Below are 12514 nucleotides of genomic sequence, written 5' to 3'. Positions count from 1 at the left end.
TTTCTGGTTGTAAAAGGAGCATGGCTGCTGGGCGTGTTGAGCGGTGGCCCAGCTGTGTCCCTCCCTGTCGATGTCCTCCTTCAGGGCTCTGAATGGCCGAACTCAGAACAGGCTTTTGCAATCTGCGCCTTCTGAATACGGGTTTTGTTTGGTTGGCTTCATTTGCATTTGGTGTCTGGAGTGCCTGGTGGTGGAAAGAGCCGCCGCTTTGTTTTGGGTAATGAGGGCTGAGGTTTCAAATCAGTGTTTCTAGGTTTACTCAAGTATCAAGTGTCATTTGAGTAACAAGCCACTGGGTTGCTCATTGCGCTGAGGTCCTGCAGGCCTCCGCGTGCAAATCAGAATTTTGTGTATCTCACAAAATGACATCGTGAAAGAGAGAACTGCATTCAAAATTCTGTTGCTATTATATGCATTTTTATCCTAGCATAGATGCCCTTTCAAACAGCTACAGATGCTTAGTCCTGCCCTTGTTAATTATTTTGTAGCAAGTGTCAACAGTAAACCAGGAGAAAGGGCTGGCGTAGAAGACTAATTTTTTTCTGTTTAATTTGGTGCTTCTTGGAGAGTGGGTGAATTATTCATGATGAAATGAATGGGGGTATTATTTTAAATTAGTATAGAAGCAACGGTTAGCCGACTTAATGAGATGCTCATGTTCATCTGACTACCAGGCGGCTTTACAACCGAGAAGAGCCTATGGATTGGTTGGTTATATAGCAACTTATCTCCAAGCCTGATTTTATCCTTTTCTCTGTTTTTCTTTTCCTAAACATTTTCTTCAAGCTCCCAGTAATGCATTTTGAAATAAAGTTGGGTATATAGTTTCCTTTCTCCTCCAGTTTCCTCTCTCCCCTCCAACCACTGCATCATTTGGATAACATGCCTCTCATCTTAGAAGCAGTACCCGTGTGCAAAGGTGGTTAAGTGCTTGGAGAGCCGAGCCCACACATCTACGGAGGCAGGGGTCCTAGGAAGTCTAACTTAAAAAAAAAAAAAAAAATACAGCTCAGCATTTTGTAATGCTAAGTTTTAGCCCCTGTGAATATGACAAAAGTTCTGTATGGAAAATATTATGCATTTTTAGGGAAACTCAGCATTTTGTAATGCTGAAAATTTTGGCCCCTGTGAATATGTGACAGAAGTTCTGTATGGTAAATATTATGCATTTTTAGGGGATTCTTGCTCAGGGCCCTTTCTCAGGCCCACTTTTGAGGTCATTTTTGTTTTCCTTCTAAAAATACGTACTGTAAAATAAAATAGGTCATATACAAATGTAATACTGAAAGTTGGATCCTGTGACAGTTGCTGTTCCAAGCTGCTCAGGCTTTGTTCCCAGGCTCAAAGCCAGCTTACGATTTGGTGTCTGAGATCACAAAGAAAGAGAAAGGTTGAAGATGCTCTTGTGAGGATAGGGCTGGGGCGGCTTGTTAAGCAGTGCACTCAGTGGGTGCTCAGTGACGGGGCCTCCAGGACCAATGGAATGGAGAGGAAGCACTATGTCTTGCATATTTATTTCTCCATGTAGCAACCGTGGCACTGATTTGTTGCAGTGCTGCTCATCCTCATGCTGTTTACTATAGATAGTAATACGTGTGATAAATGTGCTATGCATAAATGTGTATATGTTTATGTGAGTGTATACCCACATAGACAGCCCTCCCTTGGCACAGTTCTGATAATGCAGGAATTTCAGTTGCCATGCATTCAATAATACCATCCCTTTACAACATAACTTAAATTTCAGTTACCCCAGTGTATTAACTGAACTGTAATTGCCTAAAGTACACACACATTAATGCCAGTGCTTCAGTTCACAGAACACTTCATAACTAACAGCTGCGCCTCATGATCAGTGACCAGTCACACCACTTCTTGGACTGCATGCGACACTCAGTTCACACACAGACAGCAAAGTATGTAGTTGGGTTGCCTTGTCCTCCAATGATAAACTAATATGAAATTTTACAAAAATGTCAAAAAATCAAGAGACAGTTGGCCAAGGAAGATCAAACTGCAGCAGAGGAGTTAAAAAAAAAATGATGATGCTAGAAGTGAAATTCAAGGTGGAGTAACTGCTGAGTGGATACAGGGTTTCCTTCGGGGGTGATAAAAATGTTTCACAATTGGTTAGAGGTTGTGTTCACACAACATTGTGAATGTAATAAATGCCTCTGAGTTGTTCCTTCAAAATGTTTCATTTTATGTTATATGAATTTGGTTTAAAAAAATAACACTTGTCCCTCGGTATCTGTGGGGGTTTAAGTCCAGGGCTTACTAGGCTACCAAAAGCCATGGATGCTCAGGTCCTTTATATAAAATGGCACAGTATCTGCGTATAACTGACACACATCTTCCCATATACTTTGTCATCTCTAGATTAGTTATTGTAATATCTAATATAGTGTAAACGCTATGTAAATAGTTGCCATTGCACCATAAAGTTAGATTTTGCTTCTTGGAACCTTCTTGAATTTTTTTTTTTCCTAAGTGCTTTCAACCTGTGGTTGGTTGAATTCAAGGATATTGACCCTATGAATGTAGAGGGCTGACTATGACAGTTGGCCAAGGTATAGAAAATTTGCTTGCTTTGTATTATAAATTTTGCTCCTCAAAGCTGGCACTTTTTAACTATTGGCGATCTGTTTTTAACAAAGAAATAAAACACTTTAATTCTCAATGTTTCTAATGTTTTAAATGACAGAAGTTTTACTGGCTCTTTTTTCCATTTTCCTCTGCATTTATAACTTGCAGAGTTTCTAATGTTTTAATAACAATTTTTTCAAGGTCATGGAACGATTGCGGTTTTTCCATGGATGAGGTAGCCTCTACACGGTTTCAGTCTGCATGGTCACTTTTATGGTCTTGTACTACTGTACAAATTGAGGGCTTCCTGTACACCTCATTTACTGTATGCATACGTGGTAATTGATTCATAACCGTGACAGCACATTGTTGCAGTCACAGTCACTCACTCCACCTGTGAGGAGTCTGAGAGGTGTCTTCTACAGCAGAAAGTTGTGCTGGGCTTGCAACAAAAAAGCAGAGGAAGGTAAAGATGGGATAGTAGCAGGTAAGTTGCTGGACCTTCTTCTCCTCTAGAAAAGGGAAAGTAAAAATCAGCTGGTATTAGTTAATGTTGAAAAGTCCTGGCTTACAAGGTCTGGGCAGACATCGCAGTCGTTTGGGGTGGGGGTGGAGGACTGGCTAGCAGCTGGTGGCCCTGGACGTGTGCTGGCTTCAGGAAACTTGGCGGCAGAGAGAGCACAGGGCCAGATGCCTGAGTCCCAGGAATGCCATCATGAGCCAGAATGACACTGTTTGGCATTAATTCATTCGATGTGTTACTTCGGAGGATTCCCCCATCTCATTTTGCGTCCCCCCACATTGCGATACAGGCTGTGTTTGTGTTACAGTCCATTAGCACATTACCTTCCCCACCGGGCTGAGACTTTTGAGGGTAGGGAAGTGTGGCTTAGTCTTGAGGCTTCTGGGCCTGGCGGTGCATAGTGCTGGCTTCATCAATACTTGTTAATGAACGTAACATAAAATGAAGGTAGCGGTGTAAATTTTTTAAATTAACCAAGGAACCAGTTTCTTTGTTTTGTTTAGGATTGTTAGTAATGTTTTCTGTCAAAAGCTGCTTTTTCTTTTCCCCTTGGGCCAAGTGTTTGTTTTTTTCACTCCTGTCTCTTATTTATATCATGGAAAATGTTAAGAGAATAAGTGGTATTGATCCTGGCCCCTTGTCGCAGGTCAGTGTGTTACTTACTATGAAGCTGACTCCTGCTTAGTTTATTAACTAAGCTCAAACCCTCTCACTACATCTTAGTTTGAATAAGCTAAAATTTAATGACTCCAGGTTTTTTCAGTCCCTTGCTAGTGTATTTTCAAACGGCGTCTTTTTTTTTTTTTTTTTTGGTCTTTTTAGGGCTGCACCTGTGACATAGGGAATTTCTAGGATGGGGTCTGATTGGAGCTAGAGCTGCCAGCTTGTGTCGCAGCAACACGAGATCCAAGCCGCATCTGCGACCTACACCACAGCTCATGGCAAAGCCAGGTCCTTAGCCCACTGAGCCAGGCCAGGGATCGAACCTGAGTCCTCATGGATACTAGTCAGGTTCATTTACTGCTGAGCCATGACGGGAACTCCTCAAATGGCACCTTTTTGGAAGGAAGAAATATAAAAGCCAACCCTTTAGAAACTATCTGGTGGGGATCATCATACAAATGATGTCGACTGAATCAGCTTGTAAAGCACACTTTTTGCATTTTCTGGGGTTAGCGTTTGAAGATGTTTAGATAACAAGAGCTGTCTTGAGAAAAGAAAGTGCTGGATAAGCAATGGGGTCCTACTGTATAGTACAGGGAACTATGTCCAATCTCTTGGGTTAGACCATGATGGAAAATAGTACGCCAAAAAAAAAAAAAAGAATATATATGTGTGTGTGACTGGGCCACTTTGCTGTACAGCAGAAATTGAAGGAACATTGTAAATCAACGGTGCTTTAATAAAAAATTAAGAAAAAATAAAGCACTGGAATACCTAGCAATTGATGGCTGCTTCAGTCAGCAGCAAAGCCAAGGCCATGTTGCCCTGTAGAAAGAACTATTCTTCGGCTGGCTGATGTGTCCAATGAGAGGAGAGGCCCGCCTTTTCCTAGAGGCCTGGTCCAGGTGGTGCTTGTGGGGATGTCCTGGCTGCAGGGGTGGCCTAGGATCCTGAGACACTGTCCAGATCAACTTTCTGACTGGGACCTTGTGTCCAAAACTGTGGATGGAATTTATTCTGGGATTGTAGTAATTCTTTTCTACTCACTCTTAAGTCTTGCCTCTTTAACTCCAGCTCAGGTTTAAAAAATCCTGGTGGAAGCCTCATTTAGTTATTTAAGTTAATTTTGAATCTACCACCCTGTGAAGTGGTTACCGAAAAAACTGCTAAAAGCTGCTGCTCTCAGGGAGGTTACAGGCTGCCCATTGGTTAGTCTCCTGAGTGCCAGGAGCCGTGGATTCAAGGAAGAGCAAGATGCAGACCTGCCCTCTGGGTGAACAAATCTGGGACGGTGATCACAAGCCCAGGCCGGGAGCTAGGCTGCTTGACCAGGGCCCTTGTACTGCTTCTCAGATATGACTTTGGGCAAATCATCTGTAAGATGGGCCAGTGGAGGACTCATGTCATAGGGTTGTTATGAGGGTTAAATAATTGTTTAAAATTGAAGCATAGCTCATATACAATAATGTATGTTACAGGTGTACAGTAAAGTGGTTCACAATTTTTCAAGGTAATATTCCATTTCTAGTTATTAGAAAATATATGCTCTATTCCCCATGTTGTATAGTATATTCCTGTAGCATATTTTATTCCTAATAGTTTATACCTCCTAGTCCCCTAACTCTATTATGCTCCTCCCCCCTTCCCTCTCCCCACCAGTAACCACTTTATATGTGGAGGATTAAATGATGTATGTAAAGTGGTGGGAGCAATGCTAGGCTGATCGTAAGTTCTTAAAAGCACAGTTATTATTATAGAAATAAAATGCATTATCATACCTGGTCACATTTAATCCCCAAAACAATCATGCACAGCAGATGGATTCATGCCTGTTTTGTTTTGAGAAACTCAACCACTTGGCCCAAGTGTCCCTTAAATCCTCCCCTCTCTGTTTCTTGACTGACATGGCAGGAGAATGATTAGGAAATGTGTTTTTCTGTTTGTGCTGCCGTGATAAGGTACTACAGGTTGGTAGTTTACACAACAGACATTTATTTTCTCACAATTCTGAAGTCCAAGGTCAAGGTGTCAGCAGGGTTGATTTCTTCTTAGGCCCTTCTCCTTGGCTTTAGGTGGCAGTCTTCTTCCTGTGTCTTCATATGGTCTTTCTTTTGTACCTGTGTCCAAATTTCCTCTTAGAAAGACACACGCCATGTTGGATTAGGGTCTACTCTAATGACCTCATTATAACATAATTCCTTCTTTAAAGACCCCGTGTCCAAATACCATCTCTTCCTGAAGTACTGAAGTTATGATTTCAACCTATGGATTTTCAGGAGACACAGGTCATCCCAAGTGGAAATAGTAATGAAAACCAGAGAAACTGAACACCTAGATACCAAGAATCCACATGAAGGTAGACGTGGGGCGGGGCTGATGGAGGCAGATACTTGATGTAGATGATTTTTTATTTCAGACTTTGTTTTCAGAGGAGTTGGTCATGGACAAAGAAAGAATTCTTTGTGTCATGAGAGGAGCTTTCCCAGGATATGGCGATCTGGGGTTAGCAGACAATTGTGGGATCAAGACATACTAATTGGTTTGAAATTGGTGAATTAGAAGAGGTACCAAGTAGCTTGTGGCTCACACAGGGCGGCCTGGGATGCAGTACTCTGTTTTTGTAGGCAATGTAGGAGTCATTCATCGAGCAACTGTTTATGGAGCGCCTGATGTGTTGTGCATTGGGCCATAGCACACTGTTGGGGGGGAGAACTTGAGTCCATGCTGGATCCCTGCGAGTGCCTTCTGACTCCAGATTGTTTCAGTCTGTGGCTGTACAGAAACAGATTATGTAAATTTTCTAAAATTAACCCTCCTAAGTATGCCTTAATTTTTTTATTAATAAATGTCATTATTTTAATCAGCAAATTGTGGCATAGTAGAGATTAAATTTAGAGGTAAGACCATCTGGGTTTAAATCCTGGCTTTGTCACTTATTAGCTTTGTCAGATTTATCATATGACATAAATTGGCAGAGCTTCAATTTTCTCAGCTGTGAAAAGTGGATAATTATACATATTTCACTGGGTTGGCAGAGTGCGTACATGCAGTAATCCATGTGAAGGTTCTAGTACTGTGTCTTTCCCGTGGGGCACACTCACTCTTCATGATAATCCGAGAAGGCGAAAAGTCAAAGGACGGTATTGCTGTGCAGATTAGGGGCACTCTGAAAGAGGGTTTGTTTTTTTCTTTTAAGAAAGAACTTTGGATTAATATTCTCATTCATTCAGTAACAAGAAAAACGTCTGACATAGAAAATTTACGATTACCAAAGGGGAATTGGGAGGAGGTATAAATTAGGAATGTGGGATTAACAGATACAAAGTGCTATACATAAAATGGACAACAACAATTTTACTGTACAGCTCAAGGAACTAGATTCAACATTTCGTAATAAGCATTATAGGTTATTACAAAAGTAAACTGGAAATACATATATGTACGCAACTGAAATATACATGTATATGTACTAAAATATATATAATTGGAAATATATCTGTGTGTGTGCGTATGAGTATATATGTGTGTGTGTGTGTATATATATATATTCATACGCACACACACATAAAACTGGGAAAAAAAAAAAGTCTGAGAACCAGCTAGTGGTTGAGTGTTTAGGAGATTAGAAAAAGGTGATCTGCCCTCAGCAAGCTTCCAGGCCAGGTGGGGGAGACCAGGAGGGTGTGATAAGTACTGCCAACCAGGTGTGCTCAAGTTGCCATGCAGGTTTTGAAGGGGGCTGCTTTGGGAGAAAGGAGCTTTTGCAGGAAGAGTTTCACAGGAGAGCAAGTACTCAAATTAAAACCTGAATTCCTTACTATTCCACCATGAGAAAGAAAAAAAATAATGCCATTTGCAGCAACATGGATGCAACTGGAGATTCTCATACTAAATAGAACAAGTCAGAAAGAGAAAAACAAATGCCATATAATATCGCTTATATGTGAAATGTAAAAAATGGCACAGAGAACCTATCTACGGAACAGAAATAGACTCAGAGATGTGGACAGCAGACTTGTGGTTGCCGAGGGGGAGGGAGTGGGATGGACTAGGACTTTTGGCTTAGTAGATGTTAACTATTACATTTAGAATGGATAAGCAATGAGGTCCTGCTGTATAGCACAGGGCACTATATCCAATCACTTGTGATAGAACATGATAGAAGATAATATGAGAAAAAGAATGCATACAAGTATAACTGGGTCACTTTGCTGTACAGCAAAAATTGACAGAACATTGTATTCAACATAATTAAAAAATTTAAAAAAAACCCTTAATTCTTGGGAGAAATTCATCACCTACAGTGGAACATTTATTTTAGACAAAGGGAACAGCATGTTCTGAAGTCTAGAGGTATAGGGACATGGCATGGTTGGAAAGTAGCAGTGTAGGGGTCCTGTGACATGCAGGGAGGTAGAGAGTGGACAAGGGCCAGACCGGCCATGAAGGGGCAGGCAGTGGGGAGCTGCTGAGAGATTTTAATGGGGAAGTGAAGTGATGATATTAACAGTTGAGGATGACTGAACTGATGGTGACATGAGGATGGTTTGCAGAGGATGCAGAGTGGAGACTGAAGAAGAGTTTTGGGAAGATGTCGTGATGATCCAGATGAGAATGAGGCCCTGAACTTGGGCTGCAGCTACAAGCTGGATCCTGGAGAAGAGCGAGGACTGATCCCAGAGCTGTTGAGGTGGTTGGTGTCAGGTTGGCTGTGGCTGGGTTGGGGGTGACTCTGGGTTTCTGGCTTGGGTGGGTATCTGGGTGGATGATGGTACCATTCGTACAGGGGCTGGGAAGGGGAGGAGGTGAGCAGATACTGCATGCTCTCTGGGTGAGCTGGAGATGCCTGGGGACAGGGCAGGTCCATCTTTCCAGCAGGTGCTGGGTGTAGACTGATGTGCATATGAAAGGACTGTGAATGCCTTTTTGGAGGGTTGGCCCTAAGGAATAAAACTTGAGATTTGGTGTCTAGGTCATCAAGATTGTCCACAAATGTTTGGATCTTTCTTCTTGAGGGTAGATGCTGCAATTAATCTCCCTGCCCCACTGAGCCCAGGCATGGGCCTGTGACCACCTTTGAACAATTAGAAATTTACCTATATAAATATGAATGCTTGAGTAGGTAGGTAAATATAGCTTCTGTCAGAACATTTTGTCACTGTTATCCTTTCTCTGTAGGTAGATTTAATGAATTCAATGTCAGAAACTCTCAGCTTTATAGAGATAAAATTCCCATACTGTATAATTCACCCATTGAAATTGTACAACTCCATGACTTTTAGTAGACTCACTGAGTTGTGCAACTCCCATCACAATTTGAAGATATTTTTATTACTTGAAAAGTAACGCCACTTTCCAGTCTTCCCTCTCATCCCCTTGCCAGCCACAGACAGCTGCTCATCTGCTTTCTTTTTCTGTAGGTTTGCCTATTCTAGGCATTTCATAGAAATTGAATTATACAATATGCAGTCCTTTGTGATTTCTTTCACTTAGCATGTTTTCAGGGCTCATCCATGTTGTAACATTTGTTAATACTTCAGTTCTTTTTATTGTCGAATACTATTCCATGGCATGGAATACAGTCTGTTATAGAACTGTATGGTTTCGAAAGACGGAAACAGGAGTTCCCGTCGTGGCTCAGTGGTTAACGAATACGACTAGTAACCATGAGGTTGTGGGTTCGATCCCTGCCCTTGCTCAGTGAGTTAAGGATCTGGCGTTGCCATGAGCTGTGGTGTAGGTTGCAAACTTGGCTCGGATCCTGCGTTGCTGTGGCTCTGGTGTAGGCCGGCGGCTATAGCTCCGATTCGACCCCTAGCTTGGGAACCTCCATATGCCACGGGAGCAGCCCAAGAAATGCCAAAAAAAAAAAAAAGAAAGACGGAAACAATGCAGACTCCTTTGTCAGTTAATGGACATTGGGTTTCCATTTTCTGAATTGGGGATAATGCTGCTGTGAACATCCATGTACATTCTTGTGCAGTCTGGTAGAAGCTATTCTGCAAATATGTTTTTGTTTCTTTTGAGCTTTTACCTTGGAGTGAAATTCCTGGATCATATGCTAACTCTTCATTTAACCCTTTGAAAAACTGGCAGATTGTTCCAAAGCAGCTGCGATGTCCCACATTACCACCAGCAGTGTCTGAGATTCCCATCTCTCCATGTCCTCACCAACGATTGTCTGTCTTTGATTGTAGCATCCTAGGAGGGGACACATGTTGCTTTAAATCATTTAACCTGAAACTTTGATGTCATAGTTCTGTTTTCCTATCCTTTGCACATCCTTTTTCATTTGCAACTTATGCTTCTATTACTTAGTATAGATTTATCAGCATCATTGATATGTATGCTTTTTTTGTTTTTTGTTTTTAAGGGCAGAACCTGTGGCATATGGAAGTTCCCAGGCTAGGGGTTGAATTGGAGCTACAGCTGCTGGTCTATGCCATAGCCCCAGCAACGCAGGATCTGAGCCTTGTCTGTGACTTACACTGCAGCTCACAGCAATGCTGGATCCCTGACCCACTGAGCATGGTCAGGGATCAAACCCACATTTCTGCTGCACCACAATGGGAACTCCAATATGTATGTTTTGTAGGGAAGTGCTTCCCTTTCATTAGTAGACCCACATTCTCAGTTTAAAATGTGACACTTTGGAGTTCCCGTCCTGGCGCAGTGGCTAACGGATCCGACTAGGAACCACAAGGTTGCGGGTTCAGTCCCTGGCCTTGCTCAGCGGGTCAAGGATCTGGCGTTGCCATGAGCTGTGATGTAGTTTGCAGACTCGGCTTGGATCCTGCGTTGCTGTGGCTCTGGTGTAGGCCGGTGGCTACAGCTCCGATTCAACCCCTAGCCTGGGAACCTCCATATGCTGAGGGAGCTGCCCAAGAAATGGCAAAAAGACAAAAAAATTAAAAAAATTAAATGTGATGTTTTGTTCAATGTTAGGTTCTTCAGCTTAACCAACTGGCAAGTCCAATGGCTTTTTGTTGTTGTTTTTAACTTTCTAACTTAAACAGGAACGAGAATTAACCATGCCTTGCCACAAAAATCCCATGCTGTCACTTGGATGGTGGTTCCCATTTGTTTTCATTCTTTAGCCTTCTTCAGTTTGCAGTGGGTAAAATCGAATGGAATTTTCAGGATATGTATTTGAATGTTCATATTGCAAAATCACATGGTTTCTAATGATGGGAACCTTCTGGAGTTCATGCTTTCCATCAGCGTGTTCATTGGGCCTGCTGTGGTGTTCAGACAGAGTTCCTTCCTTCATGGAGTATGTCTTCTGGTTGGAGGACAGACCTGAAAGGAAAAAAGGCCCTTTGGGATACCACTGAAACAGCACTGCCAAGGCAGAGCTCTCTGCAGGAGAATGGGAGGGGCTCCCACTTTGGGTTTTGCTTTGAGTTTGATGGGGAAGGTGTCAAGCCCTCTATGAGGAAGTGAGACAGAGGAGGGAGAGGGGATTTCTGAGGCAGGGAAGCTCTGGCAGGTTAGAGGAACTGAGATAGACTCTGGGGGCTGAGGGAAGAGGGGAGGCCAAGGTAGCGACTACATAGGGCAGTGCCTTGTGGACAAGCTAATAATGTGGACTTGACGCAAGATGACAGCATTGAAGGCTTGTAATCAGGGAAGTGGCATCATTTGGTTAATTAAGAACAATCCCTCTGGTGGGCTGTGTGTCACATGGATTGCAGTGGCGGGGGATCAGGGTGGTGGCAAGAGTGGAGGCAGGGAGACAAGTTACGGATCGAGGTGGGGAGGTCACGGATGGGATCTACCTGCCCGCCTGGGAACCCAGGAAGAGGTATTTTCAGAGCTGAGCCTTGAACTTGGGGCTCTAGCACCCTTGCTTTATTCTTTGTTGGCTGTGATACTATGTGTACTCTCATGCCAGAGGTAGGTCCGATCTGCTTGCTTCTGTTGCAGGAAGACACCTATCTCCTTTAACATTTGTGTCGTAAACCCATTGGCAAAGACAAGGATGAGGCCGCCTTTGAGTTTTTAGGGCCATGCTTTCTCTTAAGAAGTATGTGAGTGACCCTTTCATAATTAAAATGTATCAACCAAATTAGAAAATGTGTTTTCACAAGCTTCTAACACTTGGGCAAATTTGTATTTATTTACGTGGGGAGCTGAAGTGTGGCTTCCAGTGACAGTTTTGCCGTTGGGCAGTGCTGGTAGGGTAAAGGTGTTTTTTTGTTTTTTGTTTTCCTTGTTGGAATCACTCGGGAGATGTTTCCCAAGGCCTTTATTTTTTTCACTTTTGCTTTTCAAAATCCAGTATGTCTTTTTCTGCATACCACTTACATAGATCAGATGTCATTTTGGTCCTTGAAAAAGAAGCCATAGACATTCTGTGGTATCGAAGATGGGTTTCCCATGGCTGCTGTAGAAAGTCACAGATTTAATGGCTTAAAACAGCACGTACAGTCTTCTAGTTCTGTAGGTTAGAAGTCATACGTGGGTCCCACTGGGCTAAAATCAAGGTGTGGGTGGGGCTGCATTAAATCTGGGGGCCCCAGAGGTGAGGCCATTGCCCTTTCCAGCTTCTCTGAGTAACCTACGCTCTTGGCCTCATGTTCTTCCTCTGCCATGTTGAAAACCCGGGATGTGGCGACTCTGAACATGCCATCATTCGTGGTAATCCCTGCCTCCCTCTTCCATAATTTTAAAGGGTTTTGGATTCCATTGTACTCATCTGAATAGCCTAGGATAATTCCCTATTTTAAGGTCAGTTGATGA

At 42.6% G+C, this 12514-nt stretch overlaps 1 protein-coding gene across 21 annotated transcripts in view; it reads left to right on the top strand.

Annotated features, from left to right (window-relative positions):
- Positions 1-12514, top strand: part of NEDD4L (NEDD4 like E3 ubiquitin protein ligase) — a 374906-nt gene that overhangs the window by 54678 nt on the left and 307714 nt on the right. For 2 of the 21 annotated variants that reach the window (XM_084978178.1, XM_084978100.1), the window contains one exon: positions 8326-8462. The exons of 14 other annotated variants lie outside the window; for them this stretch is intronic. The gene's annotated coding sequence lies outside the window, so the exon portion shown is untranslated. Of the gene's footprint in view, positions 1-2973; positions 3074-8325; positions 8477-12514 lie in introns of those variants that run through there. 5 more of the 21 variants (XM_084978180.1, XM_084978174.1, XM_084978097.1 and 2 more) reach the window with 5 other exon arrangements.

This window comes from Sus scrofa, chromosome 1 (assembly GCF_054392235.1).
Source record: "Sus scrofa isolate SSC_HxYL_T2T_F1_AM1 chromosome 1, Sscrofa_HxYL_maternal_Yorkshire_Landrace_v2.0, whole genome shotgun sequence".
NCBI lineage: Eukaryota > Metazoa > Chordata > Mammalia > Artiodactyla > Suidae > Sus > Sus scrofa.
Note: the sequence above shows the minus strand (reverse complement) of the source record. Positions and strands in the feature narration are given on the sequence as shown.